This window comes from Coffea eugenioides, chromosome 6, assembly GCF_003713205.1.
Source record: "Coffea eugenioides isolate CCC68of chromosome 6, Ceug_1.0, whole genome shotgun sequence".
Lineage (NCBI taxonomy): Eukaryota > Viridiplantae > Streptophyta > Magnoliopsida > Gentianales > Rubiaceae > Coffea > Coffea eugenioides.
This window is the reverse complement of record NC_040040.1, coordinates 45,496,665-45,513,098: the sequence shown is the minus strand read 5'-3', so window position 1 is coordinate 45,513,098 and position 16,434 is coordinate 45,496,665.

Here is a 16,434-nt window from a genome sequence, read left to right as displayed (position 1 = left end):
ATATTTAACTTCATTAAGAGTATGATACTTAGCCTCTTAAGTAACAAACTGCACTAGTACTTTGGAATGGTATAATACAACTTCTAGTGCTCACAACCACTTATTAGTAACTTGTTATTACCCTTTAAACCTTTCATCTAGTGTTAGTGCTAGAAGAGAGGTTGGGTTACCATTACTAGTGGTTTTAGACAACGGGTTTTAACCCCATTCCCAATGACGTTGCTCTCACTATATCTCTTGAGAGAGCTTTAGTGAATGGATCCGCCAAGTTGTTGAATGATCTAACATACACTACTGTGACTATGCCATCATTCAATAATTGTCTGACATATTCATCTCTTAGGTTTATATGTCTAGATTTGCCATTATATATTCTATTTAACGCTCTAGACATAGTGGCTTCACTATCATAATGCAAAGAAATGGCTGGCATCGATTTTGGCCACAACTCGATGTCTAATAGTAAGTTTCTTAGCCATTTGGCCTCTTTGCATGAAGCTGCTAAGGCTACAAATTCAACCTCCATGGTGGAATGAGTTATGACAGTTTATTTCTTTGATGCCCAAGAAACAGCTCCTCCATCCAATGTAAAAATCCATTCAGAAGTAGACACTTTGTCACATACACTGGTTACCCAACTTGCATCAGAATAACCTTCAAGTACAGCCGAAAATTTGTTATAGGAAAGCTCTAAATCTTTTGTCCTTTTAAGATATCCAAGCATCTACCTATAGCTTTCCAATGTTCTATACCAGGATTCTTAGTGTATCTAGCGAGTCTACAAACTGCATATAAAATATCTGGCCTAGTACAATGCATAACATACATTAGGCCACCAATTGCACTAGCGTACTCTAATTGAGCAATCGATTTTCCAGAATTTTCAAACAACTTAAAGTTAGGATCATAAGGAGTGCTTACTTCTTTTACCTTCAAATGTTGATACTTGTTCAAAACTTTCTCAACATAATGAGATTGACGTAAAGAATAGCCCCCACTATGTTTTTTAACTTTAATTCCTAAGATAGTATCTACTTCTCCAAGATCTTTCATATTGAATATAAAAGACAAATACTTCTTAGTTTCTTCAACGCCTTTGTAATTAGTACCAACAATTAGCATGTCATCCACATATAGACAGATTATCACACCATACTCTCTAGTAAACTTGGAATAAATGCACTTATCAGCATTATTATATTTAAAACCATTAGAGAGTATAGTAGTTTCAAACTTTTGATGCCATTGTTTAGGTGCTTGTTTTAAACCATACAAAGATCTTATCAGTTTACAAATTTTCTTTTCATTTCCTGGTAGAACAAAACCTTCTGATTGATCCATATACACCTCTTCATTTAAGTCGCCATTTAAAAAAGCCATTTTTACATCCATCTGATGTACACACAAATCAAATATTGAAGCCAATGCTAATAGTACTCTTATAGGTGTAATTCTAGCCACTGGTGCATAAGTATCAAAATAATCGATTCCCTCTTTTTGTCTAAATCCTTTTGCTACTAATCTTGCCTTAAAAGTTTGTATAGATCCATTAGTAGCGTATTTCTTTCGAAATACCCACTTACAGCCAATCGGCTTAGAACCCAGAGGCAAATCAACTAGGATCCAAGTATGATTACTCAATAATGAATCCATTTCATCATTAATTGCCTCTCTCCAAAACGATGCATCTCTTGATTTCATAGCTTTACTAAAAGTTTTAGGGTCATCTTCTACATTTAACAAGACAGGAATCTTGTCAAGTAGAATTTGTCTGTCGCTTTCAACTAAGAAGACAATAGCTTGTGAATCTATACAATCAGAGGATAAATGTTTTTCCTTCCGTTGCCTTTGACTCCTCCTCAATTCACTTGGAATGTCCCCTGCATTCCTTTTATTATTATTAGAGAGTCTAGCATTGGAAATGGGTGGTGGCTTTTGGCTTGAATCTGTACTCATTGTCGAATTATAAAGAAATTTATCTTCTAAAAATTCGACATCTCTAGATTCCACAATGACGTTAGAATCTAAATCTAGCAACCGATATGCTTTTGAATTTTCAGCATAGCCTACAAACACACTTTTAAGTGCTCGAGGTCCCAATTTAGGTGTTTTATGATCAGGGACTCTATAAAAAGCTATACAACCCTAAACTCGAAAATACTTCAAGTTTGGTTTTCTGTGAGAACCCGTAATTTGCATTTTCTAGGTTTTCGCATTTTTCATGGCTTGTTTTCTGCACTTTCTGTATCCGGAAAATTTTCTAGATAAATTTTATGAGCAATTATAGTTTTTAGATAATTTTTCTAGTATTGGAGAGTTTTTAGAAAATTAAGAATATATATTGGACGTGGGACCCACTAGTGCGAAAAGTTCGGAAAAATTCGGCCAATAAGGTTAAGTTTCGGATACTGTGTAAAATTTATCGGGTGTTAAGAGATAAGTAGAGAGTGAGATTGATTGATGTGAGAGGAAAAGAAAGATAAGATTGCATTAATGTAGGTGACAAGTGTCACCCTCTTAGTGGTTTGACTTAAGAGTTACTATTCACTATTTTGACTTTTGACCAAAAATTGGTTAAATATCTCAAAAATGCACAAAAAATTACCATTTCTTACCTCTTGTTGGCCGAACCTCTTGTGCAAGGAAGGAAGAAGAAACTCTTCAAGTTCTAGCTACTACTTGGTGCAAATCACCCAAAAACATTGCTTACATCCATTTCTACTCCATAAAAATCTTTCTAGTTGGTGATAGAGGTTGTTTGGTGAAGTTTTCTTGAAGAGCTAGGGTGGTCTACAACTCCTCTTCTCTTATTTCTTAGGTAAGTGATGATTAAACATTCTACTACACTTATTGATGCTTATATGGTGCTTAATGGGACCTAAAGTGATGGATTATGTGACTTGTTTCTTGATTTGAAGTGTTTTGGTGAAGTTTTCAATTTTATGATGAATTTTCTGGTTTCATATGATCTTGATGGTGTGGTTGTTTTTGATGGTTGGTAATAAGGGGCTTTAGCTCTAGTAGGTGCATATGATAGGAAATTGCAATCAATTTTGAATTTGGAAGAATTTCTGGAAAATTAGGGTTCTTGGTTGAACATTCTGTCCGAAATTTTAGGTCATAGATAGAGGCCGAATTGGACTTTACTCAAAACATGAAAGTTGTAGGTATTGATGAGTTTGGAGTGCCTGCAAAATTTCAGGTCATTTGGAGTAGTATAGAGTGAGATATGTCGTTTTTACTATTGCTGATCTGGGTTGATCAGAATGCGAAAACTGCACTTGTAATTGGCCATTTTGACTGGAATTGGTTTGGATTTTGTTGTTGGTGTCTTCTGATGAAATGTAGCTGGATGTCTTAGCTAACTTATGCCTTTGGAATTTCGGCATTGGGACTTGTATAGACTGAGTTGTGTTCATTACAGTTTTGTGTGTTTTGCAAACCTGTTTTGGTAATTCTGGTTTAGTATTTGGCACATTTGACCTAGTTGTGCTAGGATTTGGACTGAGAGGCCTTCTACATTGTTGTAGCCCTGTCTTTTAGCTTCGAGATGGTGGGTCTTACGCCCTCATCCGATAAGCGTAGCGCATTTTGTGCCATTACCGCATACGGAGGCCGAACCTGTTTTTGTTGATTGATCAAATGAGTTATATTTTCTGATTTTCTGGTTTGCTATTATGCTTATATATGTATATGAAACCCTATTGGGGTTGTGATTGGCATGGCTTTATGATTCGTTATCGAGTCTCATTGTACTTGTTTGCATGTTTTAAGGCTTACTCTGATTCCGGTCATTTCCTAGCTAACTTTTGTACTTGTATTGCTTTGAGCCTAGTGAACGGCTTTTGGGAAATGAGATGACTTTTGTGTGAGGTTTTGGGACTGATTTGAGGAAATCATGAAGCCTTAATGGCTGGAAAAGTAAGAAATTTAGGGGAAATGCTGTCCGATTTTCTAGGCCGTTTGGTTCTTTAAGTTAGATTTGCCTTTTGATGGAAATGAAGGGCTTTTGGGTTGTTTGCGCCTAGGTTTTCATGTTATCTTTTGTTTCCAAGAAAATCATGTTTTTGCACCCTTGCATTAGTATTTTTGGGCAAGGCGTACGACGTGTAGTCGAGCCTCACTTGTGCATTCCGTTTACTCGATTTTGGATATGAAACCTTCAATTGGTTTATTTTGATTATTTTAGGGTTTCTTGGCGATTAAGGCCAATCTGAAGTAAAACTTTTGAAGTTGAGCCGGTGAGTGTACCACTCCCCTCCATTGCTATTTAACTTGATTTCTGCTCTGCAATCTGTTTATTTGTTCGAGACGAGGGTGTACTTTATCACACTCGTTCTCTAGTCTGTTCATATGCCAATTTACTATGCAAAATTTGAATCTGTTATCTGTGTCTGCATCTGTTCGGATTTCTATGACTTATGAGCTCAATCCTGTGGCTAAGTTATTCGAGTCGGGCCGGCAAGGGCCTGGACGATTAGATAACGAACCACGGTAGTCTGTTCGGGGATTTTGGGTATTGAGACCCTTGATTCCGGGTATACTCGAGTATTACCATTTTGTTCGTTTGAGGTGAGCGGGCCCAGTAAAGGGGTGTTTGGTGGACGGAATTCGGTGATAAGAGGGGTCTACGGACGCATTGGTTCTATATACGTTGACGGAGAGTCAACCGGTTTGGATCAAGTATTGCGCTGGAAATTTGGCTCCTGAGAGCCACCCGTATCCTTCTGATTTGAATCATTGGTTCCTTTGCTTTACATCTGACATGTGTATCTGATTTGTTAAATGTGAAATGCCATGATTTTAATGCTATCTGTTTGGTACCTCATTGAGCGCAAGCTCACCCCTTTCCGTTCCTTTTGTTTTCCTTACAGGAAAATAAACCCTTTTGGTCTGGATTTGACAAATGGCTGCCAAATTGAGCTAGTTGAACATATCTTTTGTATAGCTCATGTATTAAAACCCTAAGTGTACTTTTGGGGCGTTTTCTCTTTTGATTTGGCAAACCGTGTGTATATATTAACTTTTGAAAACTTTTATATGTCATTTTGATTTGTAAACGCTAAAGTTCAGATGTGAATGTTTGTTGGCTATTTCGGTTGGGTTCTGACGGGTCGGTCACTATTCATGGCTGACTTCGGATTTCATTTTTTTAAAATTTTGGGTTATTTTACCATTTTGACTCGTTTACGCTCGTTCGTAAGTTCCGGATCGCTATAGATAGTTCTAGTCTGCATCGTGAGTCCTGGCGAGAGCTGGGCAGGCAGTCCGCTCACCCCTTTGGTTCGCCTTAGGGGAAAGTGGGGCTGTTACAGCGGAACTGGTGGAGCCCACTACTAGTTGTTCATTTCGATCCGACTTTGTACTTTTGCTATTTCAGTTTCTGAGTAAGTATTCAGGCCAGTTTGATGTGTTTTCTTTGCTATGTGTTTGAGATATGTGAAAAGGGTACTTAGGCGAGGGTGTACTTTATCGCACTCGACCTAAACCCCAATTTGAATGTATAATTGTACTTGGCATATGTATATGACCCTTTTGGAACCAAAACCCTTGAGCTTGTGGCTCGGGGCGACTTTCGAGTAAAGTTTGTGAAGTTTGCAAAGTTTGTGAGTTCGTGGGCCCGATCTAAGACCTGTTGGACTATTCGAGCCGGTTAGGGCTTGGTCGAAGTCAGTCCAACTTAGTCTGCGGTCACCAAGTTTGTAGGTTCATGTTATGAACCAATTTTGTGAATCCGGTTCACCGAGAAGGTGACCAAGTTTGTGACCCGAGCTTGTGACTCAAGCTCAAGTTTGTGATTTCGTTCGCCCGGGCAAGTTTGTGAGGTGACTGGCCAGTGAGGGTGATAAGGTGTCGGTGGGTGTACAAGTGAAGTCTAAGGACCATTGAGTGTGGTCGACGGAGTGTCGGCAGGAGATCACGCATGGCATATGAATTGGCTTTGGAGCCACCTGTATCCTTATTATGTGATGTGACTTTTCTGCTTTTGCTTTACTCTTACTGTGTAACTGTTACGTGAAATTTATGCTTTCGCCCCTGTTTACTTACTAAGCATATAGCTTACCCCTTTCCTTTTGTTTTCCTTAGCAGGGGCCGACGCGGGGACTTTTGGCTCGTATACTAGTATAGTTAGATTGGCTTGTAATAGTTGAACAGTTAGGATGTTTGTTTTCGTTTTGGTGGTTTGTATAAGGACCCTTCTCAGGGTCTATCTTCTGTTGGTTGTGGTTATAGTGTATTAGAGTCGTTTGACTCGAGACTTTTGAAGATGTAAATATAACTTTGGGATTGTGTATATTGTATATAGTGCTCTTTCGATCTATCACGTTTTATTGCTTTAAGTTTTGAGTCCTGGCGCGAGCTAGGCAGGTGGCCCGCCGATACCCTTGGGTTCGCCCTTGGGAGAAGTGGGGTCGTCACAGATAAAGTACACTTTCACTTCAAGCAATTAACATTCAAAGCACCAAGTTCAAGTAGCAAAGCCATATATTAACACACAAGTGAGTAGTATACTCACCACGCTAGCAAATGTGGTTTCAAGCACTTTTGTCAAAAGAACGTTGTGCACCACCATCACGCCCTAAAACACGCAAACAAGTACAATGAGACTCGATAACGAGTCATAAACCAGGGCCAAACATGACCCCAATAGGGTTCCATAAGCATATACCACATTAAAGGAAACCAGAAATTTCGGAAATGTAACTAGCTTTGGCCCTGAAAAAAAAACAGTTTTTGTCCTCATTTTACGGTAATGGCACAAATTTCACTACGCTTATCGGATGAGGGTGAAAGACCCACCATCTCGAAGCTAAAAGACAGGGCTACAACATCACAGAAGGTCACTCAACCCAGTTTTGAGTGCAAACAGGTCAAAAATGCAAAATACTACATCAAAAACGTAAAACAGATTCACCAAAACGCATTCTAGCGGAAACATCATAACTCAGGCTCTCCAAGTCCAAATCCAGAAATTCCAAAACCAGATGAAAGCTAAGAAACAGGGATAAATTTCATCAGAAGGCCTCAATAACCAATTCGGAAGCAATTCCAGCCAAAACAACCAATTACTGGCGCAGTTCTCAATTTCGGGTAAAACCAGAACAGCAATAGTAATTTCGACTTATCTCATTCTACACAACTCCGATGACCTGAAATTTTGTAGGTACCTCTAAAATGTCATTCCCTACAACTTTCATGTTTTAAGCTAAGGCCAATTCGGCCTCTAACTAGGAGCTAAAAATTCCAATTCGGAAGCAATTCCAGCCAAAACAACCAATTACTGGCGCAGTTCTCAATTTCGGGTAAAACCAGAACAACAATAGTAATTTCGACTTATCTCATTCTACACAACTCCGATGACCTGAAATTTTGTAGGTACCTCTAAAATGTCATTCCCTACAACTTTCATGTTTTAAGCTAAGGCCAATTCGGCCTCTAACTAGGAGCTAAAAATTCGGGCAGAATGTTCCTTCACAAAACCTAATTTTCTGAAATTTCTTCCAAAACAGAAATTGATTGCAATTGTCCACTTTTTCCACCTCCTAGAGTCATTATATACCATTTCCAATCATCATACATAGCCACACAATCATATTCATATTAAACAGAAAAATCCCTAAATCAAAATCCTAGAAACCGAAAATCACATCACAAGCGGAAATTTTCCGCCAACAACCGTAAATAACGTATACAAGCTTCCATTAGCACCATTTAAACCACTAATCCAAGTCCAATCCAAGACTTTCATATAAAATCAGATAAATCCCAAATAAATTAGAAAATGGTCCAACTTGACCCAAACCCAAGAAATCATCCACAATATAGCATCTTTAACATTCACAATTCACCAATTAACCAATAGTAAAACAAAACAAGAACTTCCTTAGCAACTCACCTTGCAACAACTCAAGCCAAGGTAGGAACTTAAGACTTCCCCTTTAAAAGCAACTCCACCAAGAGCTTGTACCCAACTTAGATAAGAAATTAATCGGAGCAATTTGCAAAACAAACGGTTAAATCTCAAGCTTGGAGTAGAAATTTGAAAGAGCTTTTCTTGTTTTCTCTCTATGAAGCTCGGTTGAGCAGGGAACAAAAATGAAGACAAAAGCAACCAAAACCAAGATATTTATGAAGGAAACAGCCGGTCAAAGCTTCTGACCGGCTGTGACACGTCACAATCCGGCCGGAATCTGGCCGGATTTTTGGCCGGATTCGAGGCAGTAGCTAATCCAATTTTTTTTCAAAAATGCACAACAATCCGGCCAGCAATCCGGCCAAGAACTGGCCGGATTTCCGGCCGGATTCGGCCCTTCAGCCTTTTCGCAAAATTTTTCCTCTTTTCCAAGTTTGATTGCCACGCTAAATCGTACTTCTAACACATACACATACATACATATCTCACACATAATTGCACATAACAACAAGACCCTTCCGTTTAAAACGATTAGTGCACAAAACTTCACTTAAACGGGAAGCAAGAATAAACCAAACGCTTAGAAAATATGAACGGTTTAGGGTTCTCACACTCTCCCCCCCTTAAGAAATTTCGTCCTCGAAATTTTTACCTTCAAAATTTAAAGTAACCAATGGCCTGTGCCTTCTCCGTCTTCAGAATCAGAAGAAACGAGGTTCTTCATTCCAGTCCCTTCTCCACTTGACGGTCCAGGGTCGGTCTTGGTTGGTTGTTGGGTTCCTTTCTTTTTACGCACTTTGAGTATAGTTTTAGAACAATGAGCAATTCGATGCTTGGCGCTCCCACAGCGCAGACATCTCTCGCTTGCTTGGATATGTATGTATGTGTATCGCTTAGAAAATATGAACGCTTAGAAAATATAAACGAGACCAAGAGTCAAGAGAAGAAAATATTAGTGGCTGGACTTCAGATGGTAGCCTGTCGGCAAAACAATGGGTCATAATAAAGTTTTGAATACAAGTGGCACTCTTGGTCCATGTTTGGTTCAGCTGTTGTTTCCTCCATTTCTTCTCTTGACTCTTGGTCTCGTTTTGTTTCACTGCTATGACCATGTCCGCGACTACGTCTCTTTTTTTTTTTTTTTTTTCTCTCTTTTCTTTCCAAAAGGGTACTTTAATGCATGAATGCAATAAATTGACTAAAATAACAAAATCTATCATACCAATTACACAAATAACATATCATACATAACACGCCATATTAAAAGACGGATAAGCAAGTACACAAATACATATCAAGTTGGACAGATAACCATGTATACAAGCACATATACAAGCACATATACTAACGTCAGGTGGTAGTAATATACGGACGAACCAAAAGGAAAAGGTGAAGTCATCCCAGTATCAGACCGTCTGGTCTCTCACGTCACTTACTATCCAAACTAGATGTCCATTGATCTCTTGTGCTCATTCTAATCGAACAAAGCCTGTTCATGTTCCCAAAATACAAATCGCACATACTTAACACCGTTTCAACTCTGGAGTACTCAGGTACGAGAATTCGAAATAAGATAATTCACCTCTCGAGCTGGCCAGTCCCAAGAGTAAACTATCTACAATCAAAATGCCTACCAGACGTACCTATCTATGATCCTCAGATATCATGAGAGAGATTTACGGCCTATAACATTCACAATTCAGAGCTTAGGCTCAAACGAGCACTTAGTCATTCATACCTATTCACTACTTAGTCCAGGCTCACTCCGCGCAGAGACCACGCGAAGCAGGCTCTGATACCAACTGTGACAGTTTTCAGGGTCACATCACGGGGTACCTATCAGCTTACCACCCGCACGCGGGCATCCCCTACGGAGAGTTTCGCTTCGTGACTCTTCACGAACGAGAGGCTCGGGGCTTTTCCAGACGAAGGACGTAAGGTCCCAACTGTCGGCATATGGCTCTGATACCAACTGTGACAGCCCCACCTTCCCCTAAGGCGAACCAAAGGGGTTAGCGGACTGCCTGCCCAGCTCTCGCCAGGACTAACGGTGCAGTTTAGAGCGTTCTATTGCGTTCCGGAACTTATAACGCGCGTAAACAAAGCAAAAGGGCAAAATGACCCAAAATAAAAAAAATGAAATTCGGAGTCGGCCATGAATAGTAACCGACCCGTCCGAACCCAACCAAACATCGAAATACATATACCACATAACCTTAAGCATTTACAAGCCAAAATGGCATTTAAAAGTGATACAAAAGTCACTACATGTGTGGTTTGTCAAATCACAAGTGAAAACGGCCCTAATGATACATTTAGGGTCCCATATCATATACAATACAAAAGAGACATTCATCTAGTTCATTCGGCAACCATCTATCAAGATTTATTCCAAAAAAAAAAGTCATATTCCTGTAAGGAAAACAAGAGGAACGGGGTGAGCTAATTGCCCAGTGAGAATACAACTCAAGCAACCAAGTTCACAGATGCATCAAGCTTAACAATCCAATTTACCAAAATAAGTAAAGCCACAAAATTGCCCAAAATAAGTAATGAGGATAAAAGGATACGGGTGGCTCTCAAGAGCCCTTTTTCCTCGTTTGCATTCTTGATCGGATCTCATTGACTCTTCGTCAATGTTTAAAAGTAACCAACCGTAGACTCCACTTTACTTCCATTCCATTCCTCCTAACATTCCCCAACCGGGGCCGCAATCCAAACACATGCATTGTGGTATTACTCGAGTATACCGGAATCGAGAGTCTCTCATACTACAAGATTCCTTATAACTTTACCCAAGGCTCATTAATTGTCACGACCAAGCCCTTGTCGGCTCGATTCAATCGACTACCAATGGGGTTGAGCTCGATGATAACATTTGTAGTCGTTGGATACTCGTCCATTTGACACCAAGTCAAGTACTTTCATTTCAATTTTCATTTCATGTAACATTTCATATAACATTCCAATAACTTTCCAATAACATGCGAAACAATAAGTGAGAGTGATAAAGTACACTTTCACTTCAAGCAATTAACATTCAAAGCACCAAGTTCAAGTAGCAAAGCCATATATTAACACACAAGTGAGTAGTATACTCACCACGCTAGCAAATGTGGTTTCAAGCACTTTCGTCAAAAGAACGTTGTGCACCACCATCACGCCCTAAAACACGCAAACAAGTACAATGAGACTCGATAACGAGTCATAAACCAGGGCCAAACATGACCCCAATAGGGTTCCATAAGCATATACCACATTAAAGGAAACCAGAAATTTCGGAAATGTAACTAGCTTTGGCCCTGAAAAAAAAACAGTTTTTGTCCTCATTTTACGGTAATGGCACAAATTTCACTACGCTTATCGGATGAGGGTGAAAGACCCACCATCTCGAAGCTAAAAGACAGGGCTACAACATCACAGAAGGTCACTCAAACCAGTTTTGAGTGCAAACAGGTCAAAAATGCAAAATACTACATCAAAAACGTAAAACAGATTCACCAAAACGCATTCTAGCGGAAACATCATAACTCAGGCTCTCCAAGTCCAAATCCAGAAATTCCAAAACCAGATGAAAGCTAAGAAATAGGGATAAATTTCATCATAAGGCCTCAACAACCAATTCGGAAGCAATTCCAGCCAAAACAACCAATTACTGGCGCAGTTCTCAATTTCGGGTAAAACCAGAACAGCAATAGTAATTTCGACTTATCTCATTCTACACTACTCCGATTGACCTGAAATTTTGTAGGCACCTCTAAAATGTCATTCCCTAAAACTTTCATGTTTTAATATAAGGCCAATTCGGCCTCTAACTAGGAGCTAAAAATTCGGGCAGAATGTTCCTTCACAAAACCTAATTTTCTGAAATTTCTTCCAAAACAGAAATTGATTGCAATTGTCCACTTTTTCCACCTCCTAGAGTCATTATATACCATTTCCAATCATCATACATAGCCACACAATCATATTCATATTAAACAGAAAAATCCCTAAATCAAAACCCTAGAAACCGGAAATCACATCACAAGCGGAAATTTTCCGCCAACAACCGTAAATAACGTATACAAGCTTCCATTAGCACCATTTAAACCACTAATCCAAGTCCAATCCAAGACTTTCATATAAAATCAGATAAATCCCAAATTAATTAGAAAATGTTCCAACTTGACCCAAACCCAAGAAATCATCCACAATATAGCATCTTTAACATTCACAATTCACCAATTAACCAATAGCAAAACAAAACAAGAACTTCCTTAGCAACTCACCTTGCAACAACTCAAGCCAAGGTAGGAACTTAAGACTTCCCCTTTAAAAGCAACTCCACCAAGAGCTTGTACCCAACTTAGATAAGAAATTAATCGGAGCAATTTGCAAAACAAACGGTTAAATCTCAAGCTTGGAGTAGAAATTTGAAAGAGCTTTTCTTGTTTTCTCTCTATGAAGCTCGGTTGAGCAGGGAACAAAAATGAAGAGAAAAGCAACCAAAACCAAGATATTTATGAAGGAAACAGCCGGTCAAAGCTTCTGACCGGCTGTGACACGTCACAATCCGGCCGGAATCTGGCCGGATTTTCGGCCGGATTCGAGGCAGTAGCTAATCCAATTTTTTTTCAAAAATGCACAACATTCCGGCCAGCAATCCGGCCAAGAACTGGCCGGATTTGGCCCTTCAGCCTTTTCGCAAAATTTTTCCTCTTTTCCAAGTTTGATTGCCACGCTAAATCGTACTTCTAACACATACACATACATACATATCTCACACATAATTGCACATAACAACAAGACCCTTCCGTTTAAAACGATTAGTGGACAAAACTTCACTTAAACGGGAAGCAAGAATAAACCAAACGCTTAGAAAATATGAACGGGAAGCAAGAATAAACCAAACAGCGCAGACATCCACGTGAGGATAGTACTCAGTCACTGGATGGAACTAAATCAAAACCGGTAAAAGAAAGAGGGAACCGAACAAGTGTACCGGCCAAAGCATATGCGTTAGACAACCGACCAGTTCCGGACTCGCCTGGTGTTAATGAAGGTGAGAAAAATTTCGAGGACGAAATTTCCTAAGGGGGGGAGAGTGTGAGAACCCTAACCTTTCCCAATTTTTCTTGGCCTTTTGCTTATTTTCTTTTCCCCCTTTTAGTGAAAATTTGTTAACTAATCGTTTTAATCAAAGGAAGGCCTTGTTGTTATGTGTATTTATGTGTGAGTATGTATATATGTGTGTGTGTTGGAAGTACGGTTGAGCGTGGCATTCGAATTTGGGAAAAGGAGAAAAATTTTTGTAAAATGTGGAAGGGCCGAATCCGGCCGGAAATCCGGCCAGTTCTTGGCCGGATTGTTGGGGGTTTTTGAAAAAAAAAACGAGTTAGCTACTGCCTCGAATCCGGCCAGGAATTCGGCCTAAAATCCCGCCAGAAACCGGCCGGATTCTGATGTGGCAGAGTCGGTCATGAGCTTTGACCGGCTGTTTCCTTCATAAATATCTTGTCTTGGTTGCTGTTTTCTTCATTTTTGGCTCCTACTCAACCGAGGCTCTTGAGAGAAAGAAAGCACTCTTCAATTTCTAGTTTCATTTTTCACTCATAACTTGAGTTTTCACCGAAGGATTTTCGAGTTACTTGGTACAAGTGCTAGCTAAAGTGAGTTGAAGGTGATTGTGGAGTTGTTTTTGGAAGGGAAGTTGCAAGTTTCTACCTTTCTTGAATTCATAAGGTAAGTTGAAGAAACCTCCCTTTTGTTCTAAAGTTGGTTAATTAGAGGTTTGTGAGGGTTAATCATGCTATATGGTGAATGATTTTATGGTTCTAGGTCAAGTTGGACAATTTTCTGATTTATTAGAGATTTTACTGATTTTATATAAAAGTCATGGATTGGTCTTGAATTGATGGATTAAAATGGTGTTAATTGAAGCTTGGATACGTTAGTGGTGGTTGCTTGCGGAAAATTTCCGCTTTTTGTGTGAATTTCCGGTTTCTAGGGTTAGTTTGGGGGTTTTCTTATAGTTGATTTTGAAGATTATAATTAGCTTTAATTGAGGGGTTTTATGGCTTAATTGAGTACATTTTATTGCTTGATAAATGTATATGTGATGGTGGATAATTGCTATGAGTTGTGAGTGTTTTCCGAATTTATGTGTTAAACTGCTTATGTGTACCTAAGTGCAATTATATGGCAAATGTGCTTATTATGAAATATTGCTAAGTGATTTATTGTGAAGTGTTTTCAATTGTCCCTCGCCTTCTAAGTCGAGGGTGTACTTTATCGCACTCGGCTTAGTTGAGGTTGAAGGTTGATAATTGATCAAGTGATATTGTAAGTGTGCATGACTGTAAGCCATGTGTGTACCTTATCACACTGGCTGAACTGGGCCCCAAAACCCTCTGTTCAACGGACTATTCGAGCCAGCAAAGGACTTGGTCGGGTAGGACGGTAGCTTTGGGTAAGTGTTTCGGTATACTCGAGTATTACCTTGTAGGTTGGTGGAGCCTGGCCAAAAGCCAGGGACGGGGTGAATGAAATGAATGAACGAATGAATGAATGAAGGGTTTTACTTATACAAAATGCATTTTCAAATGATTGAAGGTAGGGGAACGAAAGGAGAATGAATGAACGAACGAATGAACGAATGGCTCCTTGTGAGCCCGTATCCTTTTCATGAATGTGTTTATCGCTTTATTTGTACTTGTATTTTGAATTGTTGTTTATATGTATTGAATGCATTGATTCTCTTGTTGCCTATGTGTACGGAACCTCACTGAGCTTTCCAGCTCATTCCTTTAGTTTTTTTTGTTTTCCTTAGCAGGGGAAGACGTGCAAGGACGGAAGCTACGTATAGACTAGCCGATCAAGTACTTTTGATTCTTTTGTTATGGTTCTCGCCCCAATGTTTGGTGGGCTGGTTGTATGGAGAATGGAGAATGGAGAACCTTTGTAAATAAGTTGTATTGCTTTTGGGATGGATATGTATATAAGTTTACGTTTAAGTTTGGAATTATTGTTATTTCGATTGTTTTGTGGGTTTTATTGTCTTTTCTTATAGTGACTGACTGAGTCCCGGCGAGAGCTGGGCAGGCGGTCCGCCGAACCCTTTGGTTCGCCTTAGGGGGAGGTGGGGCTGTTACAAGCAACCCGATGCACAGCGCTCCCACAGCGCATACATCTCCTCCCCTTTCTCCAACAATCCACTTCAATATGATTGGATTTTCTACAATAACCACAGATTGTCACACCAACCTCTCCACGATCATTCTTAGCAAATGACCTACCTCGCTTACCCTGTTCTGGCCTTTGACTCTCAAGAGATGCGCTCCTTTTCTTTGCATGGAAGGTCTTCACTTGTGGCCTTGCAACTTCTGTCCTTTGAGTTTTCTCTGGAACCCCCATAGAAGTAGTGCTTTGTGCCATTGCTAAGGCCTCCGCGAAAATCCCTTCGTATTTCCTTTTTAGCTCTAAGTTCTTGTGCAAGAGCTCAATTTTCTCTGAATACTCGTGCTTCCATCGCCCTTCCCAGTATGCGACTAGTTTCTTTTGGACTTCTATTTCGTCTCGAAGAACCGTGATTTCCTTATACATCTCAACCCAATGTGCCATCTCATAGAATTGTTGGAACTCAGATGGTAGCCTGTCGGGCAAAACAATGGGTCATAATAAAGTCTTGAATACAAGTGGCACTCTCGATCCATGTTTTGTTCAGCTGTTGTTTCCTCCCTTTCTTCTCTTGACTCTTGGTCTCGTTTTGTTCCACAGCTATGACCATGTCCGCGACTACGTCTTCCCTCCACATATATATATAGTTTTTTTTTCCTCCCCCTCTCTCTTTTCTTTCCAAAAGGGTACTTTAATGAATGAATGCAGTAAATTGACTAAAATAACAAAATCCATCATACCAATTACACAAATAACATATCGCACATGACACGCCATATCAAAAGACGGATAAGCAAGTACACAAATACATATCAAGTTGGACAGATAACCATGTACACAATCACATATACTAACGTCAGGTGGTAGTAATATACGGGCGAACCAAAAGGAAAAGGTGAAGTCGTCCCAGTATCAGCCCGTCTGGTCTCTCACGTCACTTACTATCCAAACTAGATGTCCATTGACCTCTTGTGCTCATTCTAGTCAGACAAAGCCTGTTCAAGTTTCCAAAATACAAGTCTCAAATACCTACGTATCGCCTCAATTCTGGAGTACTCGGGTACGAGAATCCGAAATAAGATAGTTCACATCTCGAGCTGGCCAGTCCCAAGAGTAAACCATCTACAAATCGAAATTCCTACCTGACATACCTATCTATGGTCCGTAGATACCATGAGAAAGATTGAAGATCTATAACACTTCAAGGTTCATAGCTTATGCTTGAACGAGTACTTAATCCTTCATACCTATTCACCACTCAGCCCAAGCTCACTCCGCGCAGAGACCACGCGAAGCAGGCTCTGATACCACCTGTGACAGCCCCACCTCCCCCTAAGGCGAACCAAAGGGTTCGGCGGGCC